Here is a 26,903-nt window from a genome sequence, read left to right on the forward strand (position 1 = left end):
TGCTCCCTGACACCTGTCTTCACAATACTCCATGACATTCTCATCACAATGCTCGATGCCCTTGTCATCACAATGCTCCATGACCTTGTCATCACAATGTGCCATTCAAACTGTCATCGCATTAATCCATGAAACTTATTAGACCAATGCTCCATGCCCTTGTCATCACAATGCTCCATGCCCTTGTTATCACAATGCTCCATGACCTTTGTCATCACAATAGTCCATGCCCTCATCATCAACAGTGTCAGTGACCTTTTTAACCACAATGCTGCATGAACTTTTCATCACAATGCTCTTTGACCCTTGTCATCACAATGCTCTATGCCTTTCTCAGCACAATGCTCGATGAACCTTGTCATCCCAATGCTCCTTGTACTTGTCAGGAAAATGCTCCATGACACATGTCATCACAATGCACCATGTGCTTGTCATCACAGTGTTCCAAAATCTTGTCATCACAATGCTCCATATTACTTGTCATCACAATGCTCCATGCACTTCTCATCAAAATGGTCTCTCACCACTGATATCACAATTTGACATCACTATTCGTCACAATACTCCCTCACCCGTCATCATAATGTTCCATGACTCCTGTCATCACAATGCTACATGCACTTATCATCACAGTGTTCGATTAACTATGACATCACAATGTTCCATAAGCTCTGTCATCAAAATGTTCTATGACCCTTTTCATCAGAAGGCTCCATGACCCCTGACATCACAGTGTTCCATAATCCTTGTCATCAAAATGTTCCGTGACCCTTTTAATCAAATTGCTTCATGATCCTGTCATCACAATGCTCCCTGCCCTTCTTATCACAATGCACAACGCCGTTGTCATCAAAATGCTCCATGACAGTTGTCATCACAAAGATCCATGACCCTTGGTATCACAATGCTCCATGTCCTTGTCATCACAATGCTCCATGACCGCCCTCATCACATTGCTCCTTGCCCTTGTCATCACAAAGCTCCATAACACATGTCATCAGAATGCTCCATGGCCTTCTCATCACAGTGCTCCATGACCTTGCCATCAAAATGCTCCATTACCCCTGTCATAACAATGCTCCATGACCCCTGCCATGACGATGTTACTTGGCCTTGTCTTCACAAGGCTCCATGACCCTTCTCATCACAATGCTCCATGCCCCTTTTAATCTCAATGATCCATGAACCCTGTCATCACAATGCACCAGGCCATCATCATAATGCTTCATGCTGTTGTCATCACAGTGAAATCAAAATGCTCCATGAACTATGTCATAACAATGCTCCAAACCCTTGTGATCACAGTATTCCATAACGGTTCTCATCACAATGCCCCATGACACTCGTCATCACAATTATCCATGGTCTTCTCATCACAATGCTCCATGAACTTTGTCATCACAATGCTCAAAACACTTCTCATCAAAATGCTCCCGGACACTTCTTGTCTGTATCCTCCTTGAACCCTGTCATGACAAGGCTCCATGCCTTTTTCATCACAATGATCCATGCCCTTTTCATCACAATGCTCCAAGATCCCTGTAATCACAATGCTCCATGCCCTTGTCATCACAAATCTCAATGATGCATGTCATTAGAATGCTCCTTGGCCTTCTCTTCACAATGCTCCATGCCCTTGTCATCTCGATGTTCCAAGAAGCCTATAATCACAGTGGTCCATGCCCCTTTTCATCAGAATGCTCCATGAGATTTGTCATCACAAGGCTCCATGGTTTTCTTATCACAATGCTCCAGGACCTTGTCATCACAATGCTTCACGACGTTGTCATGAAAATTCTCAATGGCCCTTGTCATCGTAATGCTCCAAGCCCTAGTCATCACAATGCTCCATTATATTTGTCATTACCATTCTCCAATACATTTGGCATCACAATGCTCCCTGCCATTGTCATCGCAATGGACCATGACATATGTCATCACAATTCTCCCTCACACCTGTCTTCACAATACACCATGACCATCTCTTCACAAAGATCCATGTCCTTGTCATCACAATGGACCATGTCTACTGTCATTACAATAATCTATGAAACTTGTGAGACCAATGCTCCATGCCCCTGTCATCACAATGCTCCATGCCCTTGTCATCACAATGATCCATGACCCCTGTATTCACAATGCTCCGTGACGCTTGTCATCACAGTGCTCCATGACACCTGTCATCAGAATGCTCCATGCCTTTGTCAGCAAAATGCTACATGACCGAGTCATTACAATTCTCTATGCGCTTGTCATCACAATACTCCATTACCATTTTCATCACAATCCTCCATGAACCTTGGGATCACATTGCTTCATGCCCATGTCATCACAATGCTCCATGCTCCTTGAAATCAAAATGATCCATGACCTCTGTCATCATAATTCTCCAAACCCTTGTGATCACAATGTTCCATAAAACTTGTCATCACAATGTTCCATGATGCCTGTCATCACAATTTTCCATGCTCTTTTCATCACAATGCTGCATGACCTTTGTCATCACAATTCTCAATACACTTGTCATCACAATGCTCCCTGACACTTGTCATCAGAATGCTCCTTGAACCCTGTCACAAAAAGGCTCCATGCCTTTTTCATCACACTGCCCCATGCCGTTTTCATCACAATGCTCCATGGCATTGTCATCAAAATACTCCACAAGCTTGTCATCAGAATGCTCCATGACCCTTGTCATCACAATTCTCCATGCACTTGTCAGCACAATGCTCCCTGACCCTTGTCATCACAATGCTCCAAGCCTTTGTCATCACAAGGCTCCATTACCTTTGTCATCAGAATCCTCCATGACACTTGGCATCACAATGCTCCATGCCATTGCCATCACAATGTGCCGTTACATATATCATCACAATGCTCCCTGAAACATATCTTCACAATACTGCATGACCTGGTCATCACAATGGTAAATGCCCTTGTCATCACAATGCGCCATTCCAAATGTCATCACAATAATCCATGAAACTTATTAGACCAATGCTCCATGCACTTGTCATCACAATGCTCCATGCCCTAGTTATCACAATGCTCCATGACCCCTGTCATCACAATGCTCCGTGATTCCAGTCATCACTATGCTTCATGACCTTTGTCATGACAATGGTATATGCCCTCATCATCAACAGTCTCAGTGACCGTTTAACCACAATGCTCCATGAACTTTTCATCACAATGCTCTTTGACCCTTGTCATCACAATGCTCTATGCCTTTCTCAGCACAATGCTCCATGACCCTCTTCATCAAAATGCTCCATGTGCTTGTCAGGACAATGCTCCCTGCCATTGTCATCACAGTGGACCATGATATATGTCATCACAATGCTCCCTGACACCTTTCTTCTAAATACTCCATGAACTTCTCATCACAATGTTCCATGCCCCTGTCATCACAATGCTCCATGCCCTTGTCATCAAAATGCTCCATGACCCCTGTCATCACAATGCTCCGTGACTCCAGTCATCACAATGCTCCATTACCCTGTCATAACAATGCTCCATGACCCGTGCCATCACAATGTTCCACGGCCTTGTCATCACAAGGCTCCATGACACTTGCCATCACAATGCTCCAAGACACCTTTAATCACAATGCTCTATGTCCTGGTCATCACAAATTTCCATGACACATATCATAATAATATTCCATGGTCTTCTCAACAAAATGCTCCATGCCCTTGTCATCACAGTGCTCCAATATCCCTGTAATCACAATGCTCCATGACCCTTTTCATCAGTATGCTCCATGAGATTTATCATCTCAATGCTCAATGGTTTTCTCATCACAGTGCTCCAGGACATTGTCATCACAATGCTTCACGACATTTTCATGAAAATTTTCAATGGCCCTTGTCATCATAATGCTCCAAGCCCTAGTCATCACAATGCTCCATTATATTTGTCATCTCAATCCTCCATTACATTTGGCATCACAATGCTCCCTGCCATTGTCATCGCAATGGGCCATGACATATGTCATCACAATGCTCCCTGACACCTGTCTTCTCAGTACTCCATGACCTTCTCATCACAATGATCCATGCCCTTGTTATCACAATGCACCATGTCCACTGGCATCACAATAATCTTTGAAACTTGTCAGACAAATGCTCCATGCCCCTGACATCACAATGCTCCATGCCCTTGTCATCACAATGCTCCATGAACCCTGTCATCACAATGCATCATGCCCTTCAGCATAATGCTTCAGGCTATTCTCAGCACAATGAAATCAAAATTCTACATGACCTCTTTCATCACAATGCTCCATGACCCCAGTCATCACAATACTCCATGAACATTTTCAGCCCAATTCTCTGTGACACTTGTCATTACAATTATCCAAGCCTTCTCATCCCAGTTCTCCATGACCCCTGTATTCACAATGCTCCGTGACGCTTGTCATCACAGTGCTCCATGACACCTGTCATCACAAAGCTCCATTCCTTTGCCAGAAAATGCTACATGACCTTGTCATTACAATGCTCTATGCGCTTGTCATCACAATACTCCATTATCTTTGTCATCACAATCCTCCATGAACCATGGGTTCACATTGCTTCATGCTCTTGTCATCACAATGCTCCATGCTCCTTGAAATTAAAATGATCCATGACCTCTGTCATCCCAATGCTCCAAACCCTTGGGATCACAAAGTTCCATAACACTTCTCATCATGCTCCATGATTCCTGTCATCACAATACTCCATGCACTTTTCATCACAATTCTCTATGACCTTTGTCATCACAATTCTCAATACACTTTTCATCACAATGCTCCCTGACACTTGTCGTCAGAATGCTCCTTGGACCCTGTCACGAAAAGGCTACATGCCTTTTTCATCACAATGCCCCATGCCGCTTTCATCAAAATGTTCCATGCCATTGTCATCAAAATACTCCACAAGCTTGTCATCAGAATGTTCCATGACGCTTGTCATCAGATTTCTCCATGCACTTGTCAGCATAATGCTCCCTGACCCTTGTCATCACAATGCTCCAAGCCATTGTCATCACAAGGCTCCATTACCTTTGTCATCAGAATCCTCCATGACAATTGGCATCACAATGCTCCATGCCATTGTCATCACAATGGGCCATTACATATGTCATCACAATGCTCCCTGACAACTGTCTTCACAATAATGCATGAGCTGGTTATAAATATGCTCCATGCCCTTGTCATCACAATGTGCCATTCCAACAGCTATCACAATAATCCATGAAACTTATTAGACCAATGCTCCATGCCCTTGTCATTAAAATGTTCCATGCCCTTGTTATCACAATGCTCCACAACCTTGTCCTCACAATCCTCCATAAACTTGTCATCATAATGCTCCATGCACTTCTTATCAAAATGCTCTCTCTCCACTGTTATCAAAATGTTCCCTCACTAGTTATCACAATACACCCACTCCCCTGACATCACAATGTTCCATAACACCTGTCATCAGAATGTTCCATGACACTTTTCATCAAATTGCTCCATGAACCTTTCAGCACAATGTTCCCTGAACTTCACAGCAGAATGCACCACACACTTGTCATCAAATTTCTCCATAACCCGTGACATCACAGTGCTCCATGACCCCTGTCATAACAATGCTTCATGACCCCTGCCATCACAATGATACACAGCCATGTCATCCCAAGGCTCCATGACCCTTGTCATCACAATGTTCCAATACCCCTCTAATCACAATGCTCCATGCCCTTGTCATCACACAGCTCCATGACATATGTCATCAGAATGCTCCTTGGCCTTCTCATTCACGATGCTCCATGCCCATGTCATCACAATGCTCGAAGACTCCTGTAATCACAATGCTCCATGCCCCTTTTCATCACAATGCTCCATGAACCCTGTCATCACAATGCACCATGCCCATCATCATAATGCTTCATGCTATTTTCATCACAGTGAAATCAAAATGCTCCATGACCTCTGTCATCACAATGCTCCAAATCCTTGTGATCAAAATGTTCCATAACTCTTATCATCACAACGCCCCATGACACTCATCATCACAATTATCCATGGTCTTCTCATCACAATGTTCCATGACATTTTTCATCAAAATGCTCAATACCCTTGTCATCACAATGCTCCCTGACACTTGTCATTTGTATGCTCCTTGAACCCTGTCATGAAAAGGCTCCATGCCTTTTTCATCACAATGTTCCATGCCCTTTTAATCACAATGCTCTAAGACCCCTGTAATCACAATGCTCCATTCCCCTTTTCATCAGAATGCTCCATGAGACTTGTCATCACAAGGCTCCATGGACTTCTCATCACAATGTTCCAGTACCTTGTCATCACATTGCTCCATGACCCCTGTCATCACAATACTCCATGAACATTTTCACCCCAATGCTCCATGACATTCTCATCACAATGGTCCATGAACCCTGTCATCACAATATTCCATGACCACTGTCATCACAACGCTCCATGAACCCTGACAACACAATGATCCTGGAACTTTGTCATCAAAATGTTCCATGCCCTTGTCATCCCAATTCTCTATGACCCCTGTAATCACAATGCTCCGTGACGCTTGTCATCACAGTGCTCCATGAAACTTGTCATCACAAATCTCCATGCCTTTGTCAGCAATATGCTACATAATCTTGTCATCACAATGCTCCATTTGCTTTTCATCACAATCCTCCATGACCCTTGGGATAACATTGCTTCTTTCCCTTGTCATCTTTCTTCTGCCTTTCTGGTTTTTAGACATTTTCACATGTCCCTTTTGACCGGTGGGAAGTGACTATTATTTGTAGTGTGGATTTGCATTGTGCGCTTGCTTGATTGGCCAAAATGGTCATATGTGTTTTCTCCTGAATACATTCAGGAGAAAAGTCATACGCCGTTTTTGGCCAAGTGCATCATTGTCGAAGTTGTGGTACTTTTCCTGTGCTTTAAAGGCGATTCCAATTTACCTCTTGAAATATGTTTTGTGCAATTCTGCCTCATTTTCAAGTCCGCTCGTTGCCTTCCCTCAACAGATTTTTGGAAGAGAGTAGTCCTTTATAACTCTGCAGCTTTGTGAATTGCTGTGCCCCTGAGCTCCAATTTTCAAATCCCATTTTTGGGAGCTGACCGCAAATCCACAATTTTGCTTCAGGACCTATACTGGTTCCAGGGGTGGCTATACTGTTCCCTGCGGGTGGCTGAGGCTTTGGTTAATTCTTCTTCCTGACGGGAATTTAGAGTGACATGTGCCTGTCCAAATGCCTACATCTACTGTCTGATTGGATCTCCCTCTTCCCTTTCATCCTCTGCACAATTAGCAAACTGTGCGAACCAGGTGGTTATAGGAGCTGACTCTGCTAAGTTGGGAGATTGAGAGTAAGGCAGCTGGAATGCCAAACTGGAGCACAAAGAGAGGAAGAATTAGGAGATATTTAGAAACCTTTAGCCATCACAGGGTGTCCATTCTGTAGGTTTCCCATACATGTTATAACTGTATTGATATTCCCTTCTAACTGGAGATTTGGGACCCATGGAATGGTGGCATGCATTACTATTTAAAAGGGTCTGCATTTTTCTCCCAATCTCACCAGTCCTCTCAGTCCCAAGTTCCAGCCTTATATCTCATCCAGCTGTCTTTGCAGATAGGGTCATGCCAGGTTTCATCAGAACCCCTGAAGGAATTGTGTGGGAATTTCGCTGTTTTTTTTGTTTTGTTTTTGAAATTCATTTTTATAATGGGGTTGAGCTGATTTTCACTGACATGTTTATGCCGGTCTAGACACACTTGATTCCCTTACGGAGACATATCAATACATAGGTTTTAAGATTCTTACTAGTCAGATATATTCCTCTGCGGGGAATAGGCGTTTTGAGTCCCGTTCACTGAGGAAGGTGTAGGTCTTGTCTATTGAGTATTTGGTTTATAGAATGGTACCCGTGCTAATATCAAACTCGGGGTTTATGCATCACCCCACCTCTCCTTTCTCCTTAAGGAGGCATAAGAGTGTTTTCTAAATGTGAGACTCTGTTCTCTTTCTTAATTCAGTTAATGTGTTGTGATGTTGACATTCACTCTGTAAGTGATATCTTATGATAAGATACTTTTTTCTGTGTGACTAATTTCACTTAGAATCATTATACATAAATCCACTCATTATGCTGCTACTGGCCTTATGACATTGATTTCACGTCTGAGTGATATTCTGTTGTATAAAATTACCACTATTTCTTTAGGCTTTTCTCTTTTTCCTGGGATATTTTAGGTGTTCCAAAGTTGAGGTTCTTGTATGCAGAGCTGCCCTAAACTTTGGGGTGCCTGTGTATTGTTGATATTTAGTCTTCCCAAGTTATATGCCCATGAGTTGAAATCCCCTTTGCTCGGGGGCTTTGTATTTTTGATGTTTTAGGAAACAGCATACACTTCTTCCGAGTGGCTCTTGGATATTTATACCCCACCCATCAGCGTGACTAGGCTCCCTGTTCTCCATGGCCTCTCCTGCATTTCTGGTTTGTAGACATTTTTTGGATGGCCTTTCTGAGCAGTGGAAATTGAGACTTATTTGGTGTGCGGATTTGCATTTCCCGCTTGCTTGGTTGGCCAAAAACTCTGTATGTGTTTTATTTTCCTGAAGATATTCACGAAAAAAACACATACACCCTTTTTTGCCCAACTGCATCATTTTAGAAATTCTGCTGCTTTTCATATGCTTTAAATGTGAGTACAATCTACCTTTTGAAATCTGTTTCCTGCAATTCTGCCTCTCATTCAGATCCTCCTCGTTGCCTTACCTGAATATATTTTTGGACGTTGGTTATCATATATATCTTTGCAGGTCTTTGAATTGTCTGCTCCTGAGCTCCATTTTGCAACTCGCTTTTTTTTTTTTTTGTGAGCTGGCCGCCAAACCATTGGATTGCTTCAGGCCCTATTCTGGTTCTGAGGAGGCAGGCTGAGCCTTTGTTTAATTCTTCTTCCTAATGGGAATTTAGAGTGACATGTGCCTTTGAAAACTCCTACAGCTAATCCCTCATTGGTTCCCCCTCTTCCCATTTATCCTCTGCACAAATTGCAAACTGTGTGACACAGGAGGTTAAAGGTGCTGATTCTCCAAGTGGTGAGATTGTTAGTAATGTGGCTGGAATGGCGAACCCCAGCACCAAGAGATCAAAAATGAGGTGCATTTTAGACACCTTTCCTGAGCACACAGTGTACATTCATCTCGGTTTCCAAGGCATGTTTTTGCTGTCAGAAGATTCCCTTGAACCTGCAGATTTGGGACCCATGGATTGTTTACCAGGCAGTATTACTTTAAAATGTCTGCATTTCCTCACCCATCCTCTTTAACATCTCTTAGCATGCATAGCTTCCAGCCTTATATATCATCCTGCCTTGGGTCTAAATGTGTTCAATCCATGTTACATCATAGCCATTCAACAAAAGTTGTAAGAATTTTTGTCTGTCTCACTGTTTTTATAAATATTTTTAAATTTATTTTTATATTGGATATAGCTGATTTTCAAAGCTCTGTTTTTTGCTGCTGCACATCCCCTTGATTCATGTACTGTGAGACAACAATAAATTATTTTTCAGATGCTTACCAGTAATATGTATTATTTTCCAGTTACTTGAGTGAGCTGAGTTCAGTTCTTTGAGGTACTGTGTAGGCCTTGTCAGTTATTCAATTTGATACTTGGAATGGTAACTTTGCTAGTTTCAACCTCCTGGAAAATACCTCACCATTCCCCAGCTTTCCCATTTAGCAGCCTTATGTCTATTTTCTACATATTTGACTATGTTTCTGTTTTGTAGTTTATTTCATGTGTAGCCATTTTTGATTCCACCTTTAAGTGACATCTTGTGATATGTGTCTTTTTCTTTCTGACATATGTCACTTAGAATGATCATACGTAACTCCTCCAGAGTTGTTCCAACTGGCCTTATTTCATTTATTTCTGGATGAGTAATATTCCACTCTACATAAGTAGCCCATCTCTTTTATCCATTTTATCCTTCCAGGGACATTTAGGTTATATCCAAGTGGAGGCCCTTTTTAACAGAGAGGTGGTAAACGTTGGTGTGCCTGTTTTCTGTCGATTTTTGTTTTTCCCAAGGTATACGCCCATGAGTGCAAGTGCCCTATGCTCTGTAGCTCATTTTTTAGATGTTTTAGCAAACACAATACACTTCTCCAGAGTGGCCGTTGGCAAATTACAATTCCACTATCAGCCTCACAGGGCTCCCTTTTCTCCTCGCCCTGTCCTGCATTTCTGGTGTTTACGCATTATGTGGATGGCACTTCTGACTGATCTGAAGCGATATATTTTGTAGTATTGATTTTCAGTGCCCACCTGTTTGGTTGCATAAAAAGTGTGTATGGCCTTTACTTGAATATATTCAGAAAAAATGCATATGCCCTTTTGGGCCAACTGCATCATTGGCGATGTTCAGCCCGTTTTCTTGTACTTTAATGGGGAGTCCTTTCTACCTCTTCAAATCTTTTTCCTGCCACTCTCCCTTGCTTACAAATCCTTTTCTGTGACGTACCATAAGACATTTTTCGACGATATTTTCAACTCTGCAGTTTCATGAATTTTTGTGTCCCTGAGTTCTATTTTTCATCTTGTGTTTTAGGAAACTGGACACAAAACAGCGGTATTTCCTCTAGCCCTACTCTGTTTCCGTGGGCAATTCTAGCCTTTGATGAATTTGTCTTCCGGATTGGAAATTAGAGTGGCATGTGGCTGTCTGAACACCTAAGACTTGTCTCTAAATTTTTCTCATCCTTCCGCTTCATCCTCTGGACAAATTCCAAACTGTGTGCAACAGGATGTTGACGGTGCTGATATCCCCAAGTGAGGAGATTGTTAGGAAAGATGCTGCAGTGGTGAACGCGAGCACCAGGCGATGAGGAGATGAGGTGCCTTTTCCAAACTTTTTCCGATCAAACGGTGTACCATCCTCTAGGTGTGACAGGCATGTTTTAGCTGTAGGAAGGGTCCCATGCATGTAAGGAGAACACCAGGGATTTTTCCAAATCAGTGCTTCCCCGAACCCCAAACTGGGGAATTTTTAAGCTACGGCTACACGTATGTGCATTAAGGGCCTTGGGAAATAGGCAGAGCCCAAACTTTAGATGATTGAAATCTTCAGGGTCAGAAGCGCTCACCATCGGCCTTGCTTAGGTTACATTTTATCTGTCATTGATAGATGATGTCAATAAAAATATTGATTCTTTTTCAGATTATTTCCCCTTATAGGTTATTGCAAAATATTCAGTGTAGTTCCCTGTGCTATACAGTAGTTCCTTGTTGATGATCTATTTTATACATAGCAGTGTGTATGTTTTAATCCCAAACTGTTAATTTATCCCTTCTCCTACCTTTCCCATTTGGTAATAATAAATTATAAGATTTTATACTACTCAGAAATGGGGGAACAGAAAGAGAGGTATCATTTTCAAAGGAAAAGCATTCAAAACAAGATTGAAGCTTCAGCCAAGAGTATTCGATGTACATCCATGGAAATAAATCACTTCATTTCTCTAATGTTGACCTGACAAGACAGACGTCTTCACTGAACTTGCTTATAGTAAAATGATGGAAATATCAAATGTAAGTCTTAGAAACATTTTATTTTACCCGAGCATTATACACTGCTCTATGTTAACTACAGTTTGGCTCACACATCTGTTCATTGAAATTACAATGTTCTCAATTTCTGTTACTGATCCTCCAGAGTGGACCCCAACAGGATTCTCCGTGCCCAGTGTCATTGGAGCCAACAGATCAAGACTGAGTTTGGTTCAGAAGCAAAGGAATCATTATTTTGAAAACAGAATGGAGAGGTGAGAGTGTGCACTCCCCCACGGGCTGTTGGCTGGGCTACTGTGTAGGGATCCTGGCAGCGTCAGTGGGATGGAGGGGATGGAGCACTCGAGGGCTGTGTTGGCTGCAGCTCAGGCTCTATGCCACGGAGTCTGCATGCGACCCCGCTAGCTGATGTGTCGACCCAGCCATTCTTCACTAGGATATTGGGTCTGAAGTGCCGGGTGTGGGACCTCTGCATGCGGAACCCTAGGGGCACGTGAAATTATATAAAGCACAAAGGAAAAACAGGTTAGACTTTATTTTATTGCCCAGATTCTCATTTTATATCCCAGGAATTTTTAATGAACTTTGCCGGAGACGAACACCTCCTTTGCTTTTCGTTCCATTTTTCATTCTTGTGGTGTTGAGGGTGCAGACCCCTCTTTTGTAACTGCTTCATGCTGTGGTGGGAGCCCTGATACCTTGGGGGAGGCGCAAAACTTCTCTCCACCAGCCTCCAGGTGAGTTTGATTGTCCCAAGGCCTCCTGCCTCACTTCTCGTCCGCCTGAGCACCAGCATTGGAAGTGTTATAGATTCTAATGACCTTTAAGGGTCCAGGAACGAGATGCGCAGAGATGCTGCATTGGCAGTTTTGACCCCACCCCACATTTTTTCAGCGACCTTAGGCCGACGGTTTTTGCCAGCCTAGGTGCTCTGACGAATAGTCTGTGCATTCTTTAATTAGTTCCCTGAATTAATGTACAAACAGCACCATGTGTCAGAGCCCTGCCCGCGCATCTCCCAGACAGTCCAGTGTCAGTGCTGATCCAGGACCATGACGTCCACTGAGTCAAGGGCCTTTAGAAGTAGCCAGCAGTCCACCCGGTCATATTGGCTACCATCACCACGGTGTCTGTAGGGTTTTCTGTGGTGAAAGCGTGATATACGTTTCCCCCGCCAAGCTTATTAGCTCCCGTCTGGGTGCAGTAAGTCCTGCAAGCAGTAGTCTGCTCTTTCGGGGCACACTCTTGTTGTTTTCTGAGAGAAACTCCATGTCAAGTGATGGTCACACGAGTCATTTTGGGGCCCCTTGCCCCCGTTTGTCTCTCTGGAGCTTGGAGTTGGAGGGCCTCCTCACTTGAGGTCAGTGTGTCCACAGAGCGACACCTGCAACTTCAGGGCATGATGGGTGGTTAGGATCACCACGTGGTGTCCTTTTCCCTTAGGAGGGAGCTGGCCTTGTGGGCTGCTGATTTCCAGCTTTTTACATACCCCAGTATCCTGGCCTGATGAGTCGGTGGCAAAGCCCTTGGTGACCATAGTTTATCATACCTGAAGGGCATTCTTGTGTTGCTCCAATTCAAGTGGTCCCAGTTTTTGCACTAAGGCTCCAAGGGCTATTAATCTTTGACTGGGTATGTAAAGGTCAAAGGGTTTAGCTAAATTAAGGAGTTCCAGGGCAAGGGTCTGAATTGACTGCTCTTTCCATTCTTGTAAGGCTGCTTCTGGATTCTATTCAAAAGGATCATCATCTTTCCGTGTCAGTGTTTCATGTAGAGGCCCAGCTATTAGACTGTAGTTAGGGATCCAGATGCAGAAAATCTTGGCCTCCCCATGAACCCCTAAGCTGTCTTTTAGTTTTAGAAGAGGTAAGGCTGCAAATGGCTTCTTCCCTATCCTGGGATGCGTTTCTCCGAATATCTGTGAGAATGAAGCCCAGGCATGTCACCTTAGCCTGGGATATTTGAGCCTTTTTCTTGGACACCTTCTATCCTTTATTGGCTAAGTAGTTCAGAGGCGTCTTTAGTAGGCCTGGCGATCAGAATGTCCTCTGCATATTGAAGGAGGGTTCCCTTTTACAGAGGTAGAACTTTTAGGTCTTTAGAGGACATTTCCCCAATGATGGAGTGGGGATCTTTGAACCTTTGGGGCAGGACGGCCCAGCATTATTGCTTTTGTTGCATGTTGTGCCCTGCCACACACAAGCCAAAAATTCTTGTGACTCTGAGATGAATGGAATACAGAAGAAGGCATCATTGAAGTCTAATACAGAATGCCATGGCCTGGTGGATGGTAGAATGACCAGCAGGGTGTAGGAAATAGGAGCTACTGGATGTATATCCTCGGTGGCTTCACTGACTGTCCTGATATCCTTTACCAGGTCTCCAGCAGCCCATGGGGCTCTCGTGGTCAGGCCAATCCCAGGATATGAAGCTCACCTGTGCTGCACTCCCCACCCCACAGCCCACGGGGCTCTCGTGGTCAAGTCCCTTCCAGGGTATGGAGCTCACCTGTGCAGCTACCCAGCAGCCCATGGGGCTCTCATAGTCAGGCCCTTCCCAGGATACAGAGCTCCCCTGGGCAAGTACCCGAGCAGGGCTGGACACACAGGGACTGTGCACATAGCCCACCTTGCAGAGAACCCCCAGCTCACCTGACACTCACAGCTGACACAGAACACCTCAGAGCAGGACTTGAACTAACAAACAGCAGCTCTGACAGGTTTGTGACCCTGGCTATCACTCTGTGCAGCCTCTCTCTGCCTGGTCTTCCAGACACTTCCACTGCAGCCAGGGCACCAGGCCTCTGTCTCCACCCACCATCACTCCTCTCCCTGACTCCTGGGTTCCTCTCATTAGGATAGGGTCTTCTTGAAGTTGTTTTTCACTCATGGACCAGATAAAATGATAAGAAAACAAGCCGCAGCTGCAGCCCCTTGTCTATCCTAAATCTCAAGAGCCCTCACCTGTTCCTTGGGACTGGCCCATTTAGCAAGTTTCATTTTCTGCAACTGTGAGCCCCTGAGGGGTGAGGATTGGCTGATTTGGGCAGCCTGACACTGCCTGCCAGCCCTCCCCAGGTGTGCCTGGGTTGAGGTCAATATAAACACCTCTCCAGTCAGCAAGAGCCCCTGTATCTGTGCCTGACGCCATATTCTCTGCCCCGTCAGCAGTGTCGGGGCTGGGGTGGTGGGGGGAGTGAGGGGCCGTGGCTTTGTGGGTGGCCCATTGTGAGTGGGGCTCTGCTGGACTTTCTGCAGGAGTTGCCAGGCTGCCACCTGCTAAAGAAGAGGATATGTCACCCATACCTGCCGCTGGAATTTCTCCCCAGGCAGAGGTGAGGAAGTAAAAAAGCAGTGGGGGCCGTGGCAGGCGGGGTATCTCAGGCAGGGAAATGGAAAGCTTCCAGAAGACCATCTGTGGCCAGGATCATCCTGGCTGGCCTGCAGGCACCAAGTTGGCCTGCGTGCTGTCGCTGGTGTGGCTCCACAGCCCTTCCTCTAGGCTTGCAAGTGCTTGTACATATTCAGCTGTTTTACCTGGAAAGGGTGGGAAGAGTTCAGCTGCAGCAGGACTGGGGCTCAGCTCATATTTACTCACAAACGCCTCAACACAGTCACCCAACTTTGCAATAAGGATGCTCCTTTTGGGGGGGAGCGCTGCTGACTGCATGGGAGACGATTTCCCACCTCTGACCAACTTAAGAATTTTTTACCACTGGAGCAAGTGCCCTAATACGATTTTCCTCTGTATAAATGGTGGTTTCTGTTTTTTTTTTTTTTTTTTTTCTTTCTTTTTGGTTCAAGGTAGATTTTATTTATTCCTATTTTGTTTTAATTTGGTGATATAAACATGGAAATAATGCATTAATATAAAGACGTCTATGTGAAGGGAAAAACTTTTTTTCTGTTTTATTTTATTAAATTATTTATTTATTTGTTTATTTTTTAAATTTATTTCTTTTATACAGCAAGTTCTTATTGGATATCTATTTTATACATATAAGTGTGCACATGTGAATCCCAGTCTCCCAATTCATCCCACCACTACCCTCACATGGCGTTCCCCCCTTGGTGTCCATATGCTTGTTCTCTACATCTGTGTCTCTATCTCTGCCCTGCAAACCGGTTCATCTGTACCATTTTTCTAGGTTCCATATATATGCATTAATATACAATATTTGTTTTTCTCTTTCTGACTTACTTCTCTCTGAATGACAGTATCTAGATCCATCAAGGTCTCTACAAATGACCCAATTTAATTTCTATGTATGGCTGAGTAATATTCCATTGTATATATGTACCACATCTTTATCCATTCGTCTGTCTGTGGGCACTTAGGTTGCTTTCATTACCTGGCTATTGTAAATAGTGCTGCAGTGAACATTGTGGTGAACGTGTCTTTTTGATTTATGGTTTTCTCTGGGTATATGCCCAGTAGTGGGATTGCTGAATTATATGTTAATTCTATTTTTAGGTTTTTAAGGAACCTCCATACTGTTCTCCATAGAGACTGTATCGATTTACATTTCCAACAATAGTGGAAGAAGGTTCCTTTTCTCCACACCCGCTCCAGCATTTGTTGTTTGTAGATTTTCTGATGATGCTCATTTTAACAGGTGTGACGTGATACCTCATTGTAGTTTCGATTTCCATTTCTCTAATAATTAGTGATGTTGAGCAGATTTTCATGTGCGTACTGGCCATCTCTATGACTTCTTGGAAGAAATGACTATTTAGATCTTCTTCCGTTTTTGTATTGGGTTGTTTGTTTTATTAATATTGAGCTTCATGAGCTGTTTATATATATTGGAGATTAATCATTTGTCCATTGATTTGTTTGCAAATATGTTCTGCCATTCTGAGGGTTGTCTTTTCGTCTTGTTTGTAGTTTCCTTTGTTTTGGAAAAGCTTTTATGTTTCATTAGGTCCCATCTGTTTAGTTTTCTTTTTTATTTCATTACTATAGGAGGTGGATCAAAAATGATCTTGCTGTGATTTACGTCAGAGTATCCTTCGTAAGTTTTCCTCTCAGAGTTTTATACTGTCCAGTCTTGCATTAAGGTCTCTAATCCATTTTGAATATATTTTTATGTATGGGGTTGGGGAGTGTTCTAATTTCATTGTTTTACATGTAGCTGTCCATATTTCCCAGCACCAATGATTGAAGAGACAGTCTTATCTCCATTGTATAGTGTTGCCTCCTTTGTCATAGATTAGTTGACCATAGGGGTATAGGTTTATCCCTGGGCTTTCTTTTACTTTTTCCTTTTACACGTTTATTGGAGTATAATTGCTTTACAATGGAGTGTTCTTTTCTGCCGTATAAAAATGTGGATCAGCTATACATACACAAATATCACCAGATCCCCACCCTCTTGCATCTCCCTCCCACACTCCATATCCCACCCCTTTATGTGGTCACAAAGCACCGAGCTGATCTCCCTGTTCTATGTGGCTGCTTCCCAGTAGCTATCGGTGTTACATTTGGTAATGTATTTATGTCCATGCGACTCTCTCACTTCGTCCCAGCTTACCCATACCCCTTCCGGTGTCCTCAAGTCCTTTCTCTATGTCTGTGTTCTTAATCCTGTCCTGCCACTAGGTTCTTCAAAATCTTTTTTCTTTTCGTCATTAGATTCCATATATCTCTGTTAACATACAGTATTTGTTTTTCCCTTTCTGACTTACTTCACTGTGTAGGACAGATTCTAAGTCCATCCACCTCAGTACAAATAACTCAGTTTTGCTTCTTTTTATGGCTGAGTAATATTCCATTGTATATATGTGCCACATCTTATTTATCCATTCATCTGTCGATGGACACTTAGGTTGCCTCCATGTCCTTGCTATTGCAAATAGAGCTGCAATGAACATTTTTGTACATAACTCTTTTAGAATTATGGTTTTTGCAAGGCAAATGCCCAGTAGTTGGATTGTTGTGTCGTATGGTACTTCTATTGTTAGTTATTTAAAGGAACCTCCGTACTGTTCTCCCTAGTGCCCATATCAATTTACATTCCAACCCACAATTCAAATGTGTTCCCTTTTCGCCAATAAAGGCCTCTCCAGCATTTATTGTTTTGTAGATTTTTTGATGATTGCCACTCTGACTGCTGTGAGGTGATACCTCACGGTAGTTTTGATTTGCATTTCTCTAATGATTAGTGATGTTCAGCATCCTTTCATGTGTTTCTTGGTAATCTGTATATCTTCTTTGGAGAAATGTCTATTTAGGACTTCTGCCCGTTTTTGGATTGGGTTCTTTGTTTTTGTGATATTGAGCTACATGAGGTGCTTGTAAAGTTTGGGGATTAATCCTTTGTCAATTGCTTCATTTGAAAATATTTTCTCCCATTTAGAGGGTTGTTTTTGCATCTTGTTTATATTTTCCAGTACTGTGTAAAAGCTTTTAAGTTTCATTAGGTCCCATTTGGTGAGTTACGTTTTTATTTCCATTTCTCTAGGAGGTGGGTCAAAAAGGATCTTGCTGTGATTTATGTCATAGAGTGTTCTGCCTATGGTTTCCTCTAAGTGTTTTATAGTGTCTGGTCTTATATTTAGATCTCTAATCCATTTAGAGTTTATTTTTGTGTATGGTGTTATGGAGTGTTCTAATTTCATTCTTTTATGTGTAGGGGTCCAGTTTACCCAGCACCAATTACTGAAGAGACTGTCTTTTCTCCATTGTATATCCTTAGCTCCTTTGTCATAGATGAGATAGCCATAGGCATGTAGGATTATCTCTGGACTTTCTGTACTGTTCCATTGATCTGTGTTTATGCCAATCTACATACACTTGCTTCCATTATGGAGACATATAAATACATGGGTTTCAAAGTTATTACCAGGCAGATATATTAATCTTCAGTGAATAGGGTGTTTTGTGTCCAGTTCATTGAGAAAGGAGTAGGTCTTGTCTATTACATTTTTGGTATATGGAATGGTATCTGTGCTAATTTCAAACTCTGCTTTTACACATCACCCCACGTCACCTTTCCCCTTAAGGAGGAATAAGTGTGTTTTCTAAATGTGTAACTCTGTTCTCTTTTGAAATTCAGTTCATGTGTAGCCATGTATACATTCCCTCTGTAAGTGATATATTACAATAAGTTTCTTTTTCTTTGTGGCTCATTTCACTTAGCATCATCATACCTAAAGCCAGTCATTATGCTGCTATTGGCCTTATGACATTGATTTTATGTCTGAGTGACATTCCATTGTATATAAGTACCACAACATCTATATCCATTTTTTTTTCCTTTCCTGGGATATTTAAAGTGTACCAAAGTCGAGGTTCTTGTAAACAGAGCAGCCCTAAAGTTTGGGCTGGCTGTGTGTTGTGGATTTTTAGTTTTCCCAAATACTCGCCCATGAGTGGAAGTGTGCTATGCTCTGTAGCTCTGTTTTAGAAAACAATATACAGTTCTCCAGAGAGGCTGTTGGCAATTTATATCCTGTCCATCGGCGTAACCAGGCTCCCTTTTCTCCATGGTCTCTCCTGCATTTGTGGTTTTTACACTATTTGTGGATGGCCCTTTTGACTGGATGTAAGGGACACTTCTATGTAGTGTGCATTTGCAATGCCTGATGGCTTGCTTGGCCAAAAAGGGCATATGCATTTTTTCCCGAATATATTCAAGAAAATACACATACTCCCTTTTCGGCAAAGGGCAACATTGTCGAAGTTCTGTCGCTTTTCATGTGCTTTAAAGATGACTCCAATCTACCTCTTGAAATCTGTTTCATTCAATTCTGCCTTGCATTCAAATCCTCTTCACTGCCTTACCTCAACATATTTCTGGATGATAGATGTCCTTTATAACTCTGCAAGTTTGTGAATTGCTGTGCCTCTGATTTCCATTTTTCAACTCGCCTGTTTGTGAGCTGTCTGCAATACCGCAGGATGGCTTTAGGCCCTAGTCTGGTTCCGTGGCTTCAGGCTGATCCTTTGGTTAATTCTTCTTCCTGATGTGAAACTAGAGTGACATGTGCCCATCCAAATACCTACAGCTAATCTCTCATTTGTTTCCCCTCTTCCTGTTCATCCTCTGCACAATTTGCAAACTGTGGATAACAGGAGGGTAAAGGCGCTGACAGTCCAAGTGGGGAGATTTTTAGTAATGCAGATGGAATGGTGAAGCCGAGCACGACGAAAGGAAAAATGAGGTACCTTTTAGAAAACTTTCCCAATTACACAGTGTACCATCCACTGGGTTTCCCATGCATGTTTTAACTGTAGGAAGATTCCCTTAAACCTGGAGAGTTGGGACCACTAGAATGGGTAGCACACAGTATTGCTCTAAGTGGTGTTCTTTTGCTCACACAACCTCAGCAATCTTGTCAGCCCCAAGTGTCCAGTCTTATGTCTCATCCAGCTGTGGGTGTAAAGGTGGTCAATCTATGTGGCAACACAGGCACTGAAAGTAATTTTTAAGACTTTCTCTCTGTTTTTTTCATTTTGCTTTTAAAATTTATTTTTATAAGGTGGTTTAGCTGAATTTCAGTGCTGTGTTCATGCCATTATACACACACATGATTCCTTTATGGAGACATGAGAATACACATGTTTTAAAATACTTAGAGTCAGACATATTCCACAGCAATGAAATGGGGATGTTGAGTCCAGTTCATTGTGCCGGGAGTAGGTTTTGTCTATTACATACTTGGTTTATGTAATGGTATCTGTGCTAATTTAAATCTGTGCATTTATGCATCACCCCACCTCTCCTTTCCCCTTAAGCAGTCAGAAGCCTGTTTTCTAAATATGTGACACTCTTGTGTTTGTAAATCAGTTCATGTGTAGCCATGTGCACATTCCCGATATGAGTGATATCTTATGATAAGATTCGTTACACTGTTATCTTTCCTAACTCAGTTCATGTGTAGCCATGTTTAGAGGAGCTTCACAAGTGATATCTTCTGATAAGTTTCTATTTCTGTGTGACTTATTTCACTTAGAATCATCGTAATTGAATCCACTCATTTTGCTGCTACTGGTCTTATGACATTGATTTCATGACTGAGGGATATTCCATCGTACGTAGGTACCACAATTTTTTGAACCATTTTTATCTTTCATGGGATATTTAAGGTGTACGCAAGTTGAGGTTCTTATAAGTAGTGCAGCCCTAAATTTTGGGGTGGCTCTGTCTTCTTGATTTTCAGTTTTCCCAAGGTATATTCCCTAGATTGGAAATGCCCTTGTCTCTGTAGCTCTGTTGTTTACTTGTTGTAGGGAACACAATGCACTCGTCCAGAGAGGCAGTTGGCAACTTACATCCTGCCCATCAGCATAAAAATCTCCCTGTTCTCCAGGGCCTGTCTTGCCTTTCTGGTTTTTACACATTTTGCAGATGTCCCTTTTGACCGGTGGGAAGTGATATTTCTTTGTAGTGCCGATTTGCATTGCCCGCTTGCCTGCTTGGCCAAAAAGGGCGTTTGTGTTTTCTCCTGAATATATTCAGGAGAAAATGCATGCACCCTTTTTGCCCAAGTGCAACATTGACGGAGTTATTTCCCTCTTCCTGTGCTTTAAAGGCGATTCCAGCGTAACTCTTGAAATCTGTTTTCTCCTATTCTGCCTCGCTTTCAAGTCCACCTCGTTGCCTTCCCTCAACAGATTTTTGAACGATAGTTGTCTTTACTTCTCTGCCAATTGGTAATTGCTGTGCCCCTGAGCTCCATTTTTCAACTCGTTTATTTGTGAGCTGAATGCAAGTCCAAATTTTAGTTCAGGACCTATAGTGGTTCCCGGTGGGTGCCTGAGACTTTGGTTAATTCTTCTTCCTGCCGTGAAATTAGAGTGGCATGTACCCGTCGAAATGCCTAACAGCTACTTGCTCATTGGTTCTCCCTCTTCCCTTTCATCCTCCGCCAAACTGGCAACCCTTGCGAACTAGGAGCTTAAAGGGGCTGTCTCTCCAAGTTGGGAGATTGATAGTAAAGCAGTTGGAAATTCAAACCAGAGCACCAGGAGCGGGACTCTTAGTTGAGTTTTGGAAACCGATAATATTCACAGTGTGTCCATTCTCTAGGTCTACCATACATGTTATAGCTGTATTAATATTCCTTTTAATCTGCAGAGCTGGGACACATGGAATGTGGGCCATGCATTACTGCTTTAAAGGGTCTGCATTTGCTCACCCAATCTCACCAATCCTCTCATTCCCATGTATCCAGGCTTATGCCACATGCAGCTCTCATTGTAGATATGGTCATTCCAGGTTTCATCAGAGACCCTGAAGGAATTGTAAAGAATTTCCCTGTTTTTTTGTTTTGTTTTTGAAATTCCTTTTTATAGTGGGTTTGAGCTGATTCTCGCTGCCATGTTTATGCCAGTCTAGAAAACTTGATTCCCTTATGGAGACATATCAATACATAGGTTTTAAGAACCTTACTACTCAGATATATTCCTCTGTGGGAAATATGGAATTTTGAGTCCCTTTCATTGAGGAAGGTGTAGGTGTTGTCTAATCCATAGTTGGTTTTTGGAACGGTACCTGTGCTTATATCAAACTGTGGTTTTATGCATCTCCCCACCTCTCCTTCCCCCTTAAGCAGGCATAAGAGTGTTCTCTAAATGTGAGACTCTGTTCTCTTTCCTAACTCAGTTCAAGTGTAGGCATGTTTACAGGATCTTCATAAGTGATATCTTATAATAAGTTTCTTTTTCAGTGTGACTTATTTCACTTACAATCATCGTAACTGAATCCACTCACTTTGCTGCTATTGGTTTTGTGACATTGATTTCATGGCTGAGGGATATTCCAGGATACATAAGTACCACAATTTTTGAACCATTTTTATATTTCCTGGGATATTTAAGGTGTACCCAAGTTGAGGTTCTTGTAATCAGTGCAGCCCTAAATTTGGGGGTGGCTCTGTCTTCTTGATTTTCAGTTTTCCCAAGGTATATTCCCTAGACTGGAAGTGTCCTTGGCTCTGTAGCTCTGTTGTTTTCTTGTTTTAGGGAACACAATGCACTCCTGCAGTGAGGCAGTTGGCAATTTACATGCTGCCCATCAGCATAAAAAGGCTCCCTGTTTTCCAGGGCATGTCTTGCCTTTCTGGTTTTTATACATTTTGTGGATGTCCCTTTTGACTTTTTGGAAGTGATACTTCGTAGTAATGCAGATTTGCATTGCCCGCTTGCTTGCTTTGGGAAAAAGGGCTTATGCGTTTTCTCCTGAATATATTCAGGAGAAAACGCATATGCCATTTTTGGCCAAGTGCATCATTGTCGAAGTTGTGCCCCTCTTCCTGTGCTTTACAGGCGATTTCAACACACCTCTTGAAATCTGTTTCCTGCTATTCTGCCTCGCTTTCAAGTCTGCCTCATTGCTTTCCCTCAACAGATTTTTGCACGATAGTTGTCCTTTATTATTCTGCCAGTTTGTGAATTGCTGTGCCCCTGAGCTCCATTTTTCAACACGTTTTTTGTGAGCTGAACGCAAGTCCAAATTTTGGTTAAGGACGTATACTGGTTCCAGGTGGGTGACTGAGACTTCGATTAATTCTTCTTCCTCTCGGGAAATAAGAGTGACATGTGCCCGTCCAAATGCCTAACAGCTACTCTCTCATTGGTTCTCCTTCTACCCTTCCATCCTGTGCCATATTGGCAACCTGTGCAAACCAGGAGGTTGAAGGGGCTGCCTCTCCAACTTGAGAGATTGGTAGTAAAGCAGTTGGAAAGTCAAACCTGAGCACCAGGAGAGGGACTATTCGTTAAGTTTTAGAAACGTTTCATATTCACAGTGTGTCCTTTCTCTAGGTTTCCCGTACATGTTATAGCTTTAGTAATATTCCCTACAACCTGGAGAGTTGGGACCAATGGAATGGGTGCCATGCATTATTGCTATATAGAGTCTGCATTTGCTCACCCAATCTCAACAATCCTCTCAGTCCCAAGTGTTCAGCCTTATGCAATATCCAGCTATCATTATAGAGAAGGTCATTCCAGGTTTCATCAGAGACCCTGAAGGAAGTGTAAAGAATTTCCCTGTTTTTTTGTTTTGTTTTTGAAATTCCTTTTTATAGTGGGTTTGAGCTGATTCTCGCTGCCATGTTTATGCCAGTCTAGACACACTTGATTCCCTTATGGAGACATGTCAATACATAGGTTTTAAGATCCTTACTACACACATATATTCCTCTGTGGGAAATATGGGGTTTTGAGTTCCTTTCACTGAGGAAGGTGTAGGTCTTGTCTATTCCATAGTTGGTTTTTGGAACGGTTCCTATGCTTATATCAACTCTGGTTTTATGCATCACCCCACCTCTCCTTCCCCCTTAAGCAGGCATAAGAGGGTTTTCTAAATGTGAGACTCTATTCTCTTTCCTAACTCAGTTCATGAGTAGCCATGTTTACAGGATCTTCATAAGTGATATCTTATGATAAGTTTCTTTTCCTGTGTGACTTATTTCACTTAGAATCATCGTACCTGAATCCACTCACTTTACTGCTACTGGTGTTATGAGATTGATTTAATGGCTGAAGGATATTCCATCGTACATAAGTACCACAATCTTTGAACCATTTTTATATTTCCTTTGATATTTAAGGTGTACCCAATTTGAGGTTCTTGTAAGCAGTGCAGCCCTAAATTTGGGGTTGGCTCTGTATTCTTGATTTTCAGTTTTCCCAAGGTATATTCCCTAGACTGGAAGTGCCTTTGGCTCTGTAGCTCTGTTGCTTACTTGTATTAGGTAACACAGTGCACTCCACCAGTGCGACAGTTGGCAATTTACATCCCTCCCATCAGCATAAAAAGGCTCCCTGTTCTCCAGGGCATGTCTTGCCTTTCTGATTTTTACACATTTTGTGGATCTCCCTTTTGAATTTTGGGAAGTGATACTTCTTTGTAATGCAGACTTGCATTGCCCGCTTGCTTGCTTGGGCAAAAAGGGCGTATGTGTTTTATCCTGAATATACTCAGGAGAAAATGCATACGCCCTTTTTGGCCAAGTGCATCATTGTCGAAGTTGTGACCCACTTCCTGTGCTTTACACGTGATTTCAACACACCTCTTGAAATCTGATTCCTGCTATTCTACCTCGCTTTCACATCGGCCTCGTTGCCTTCCCTCAACAGATTTTTGGACGATAGTTGTCCTTTATTACTCGGCCAGTTTGAGAATTGCTGTGCCCCTGAGCTCCATTTTTCAACTCGTTTTTTGGGAGCTGAACAGAAGTCCAAAAGTTTGGTTCAGGACCTATAGTGTATCCCGGTGAGTGGCTGAGACATTGGTTAATCCTTCTTCCTGCCAGGAAATTAGAGTGATATGTGCCCGTACAAAAATTTGGTTCAGGACCTCAACTGGTTACCGGTGGGTGGATAAGACTTTGCTTAATACTTCTTCCTGCCTGGAAATTAGACTGACATGTGCCCGTCCATATGACTAACAGCAACTCTCTCATTCTTTCTCCCTCTTCCCTTCCATCCTCTGCCAAACTGGCAACATGTGCGAACCAGGAGGTTAAAGGGGCTGTCTCTCCAACTTGGGAGATTGATAGTAAAGCAGTTGGAATATCAAACCTGAGCACCAGGAGAGGGACTATTCGTTGAGTTTTAGAAACCTTTCGTATTCACAGTGTGTCAATTCTCTAGGTTTCCCGTACATGTTAAAACTGTAGTAATATTCCCTTGAAACTGGAGAGTTGGGATCCATGGAATGGGGGCCATGCATTATTGTTTAAAGTGACAGCATTAGCTCACCCAATCTCACCAATCCTCTCTGTCCCAACTGTCCAGCCTTATGCCACATCAAGCTGTCACTGTAGATAGGGTCATTCCAGGTTTCTTCAGAGACACTGAAGGAATTGCAAAGGATTTTCCTGTTTTTTTGGTTTTTTTTGTAATTCCTTTTTATAGAGGGTTTGAGCTGATTCTCGCTGCCATGTTTATGCCAGTCTAGACACACTTGATTCCATTACGGAGACATATCAATACATAGGTTTTAAGATTCTTACTAGTCAGATATATTCGTCTGTGGAAAATATGGGGTATTGAGTCCCTTTCACTGAGGAAGGTGTAGGTCTTTTCTATTCCATAGTTGGTTTTTGTAATGGTACCTGTGCTTATATCAAACTCTGGTTTTATACATCACCCCACCTCTCCTTCCCCCTGAAGCAGGCATAAGAGTGTTTTCTAAATGTGAGACTCAGTTCTCTTTCTTAACTCAGTTCATGTGGAGCCATGTTTACAGGATCTTCATAAGTGATATCTTATGATAAGGTTCATTTTCTGTGTGACTTATTTCACTTAGAATCATCGTACCTGAATCCGCTCACTTTGCTGCTACTGGTCTTATGACATTGATTTCATGGCTGAGGGATATTCCATCGTATGTACGTACCCCAATTTTTGAACCATATTTATATTTCCTGGGATATTTAAGGTGTACCCAAGTTGAGGTTCTTGTAATCAGTGCAGCCCTAAATTTGGGGGTGGCTCTGTCTTATTGATTTCCAGTTTCCCCAAGGTATATTCCCTAGACTGGAAGTGCCCTTGGCTCCGTAGCTCTGTTGTTTACTTGGTTTAGGGAACACAATGCACTCCTCCAGTGAGGCAGCTGGCAATTTACATCCCGCCCTTCAGCATAACAAGGCTCCCTGTTCTCCAGGGCCAGCCTTCCCTTTCTTGTTTTTACACATTTTGTGGATGTCCCTTTTGATTCGTGGGAAGTGATACTTCTTTGTAGTGCAGATTTGCATTGCATGCTTGCTTGCTTGGCCAAAAAGGGTGTATGCGTTTTCTCCTGAATATATACAGGAGAAAACGCATATGCCCTTTTTGGCCTAGTTCATCATTCTCGATGTTGTGCCTCTCTTCCTGTGCTTTACAGGTGATTCCAACGTACCTCTTGAAATCTGTTTCCTTCTATTCTGCCTCGCTTTCAAATCCTCCTCATTGCCTTCCCTCAACAGATTTTTGGAAAATAGTTGTCCTTTATTACTCTGCCAGTTTGTGAATTGCTGTGCCCCTGAGCTCCATTTTTCAACTCTTTTTTTGGGAGCTGAACGCAAGTCCAAATTTCTGGTTCAGGACCTATACTGTATCAAGGTGGTTGGCTGAGACTTTGGTTAACACTTCTTCCTGCTGGGAATTTAGAGTGACATGTGCCCTTATAAAAGCCTAGCAGCTACTCTCTCAATGGCTCTCCCTTTTCCCTTTCATCCTTTTCCAAATCGGCTACCTGTGTGAACCAGGAGGTTAAAGTGGCTGTCTCTCCAAGTTGGGAGATTGATAGTAAAGCAGTTGGGTAGTCAAACCGGAGCACCAGGAAAGGCACGATTCATTGATATTTAGAAAC

The sequence above is a fragment of the Mesoplodon bidens genome (assembly GCF_964165515.1).
Source record: "Mesoplodon bidens genome assembly, contig: HAP1_SCAFFOLD_35, whole genome shotgun sequence".
Taxonomy (NCBI): Eukaryota; Metazoa; Chordata; class Mammalia; order Artiodactyla; family Ziphiidae; genus Mesoplodon; species Mesoplodon bidens.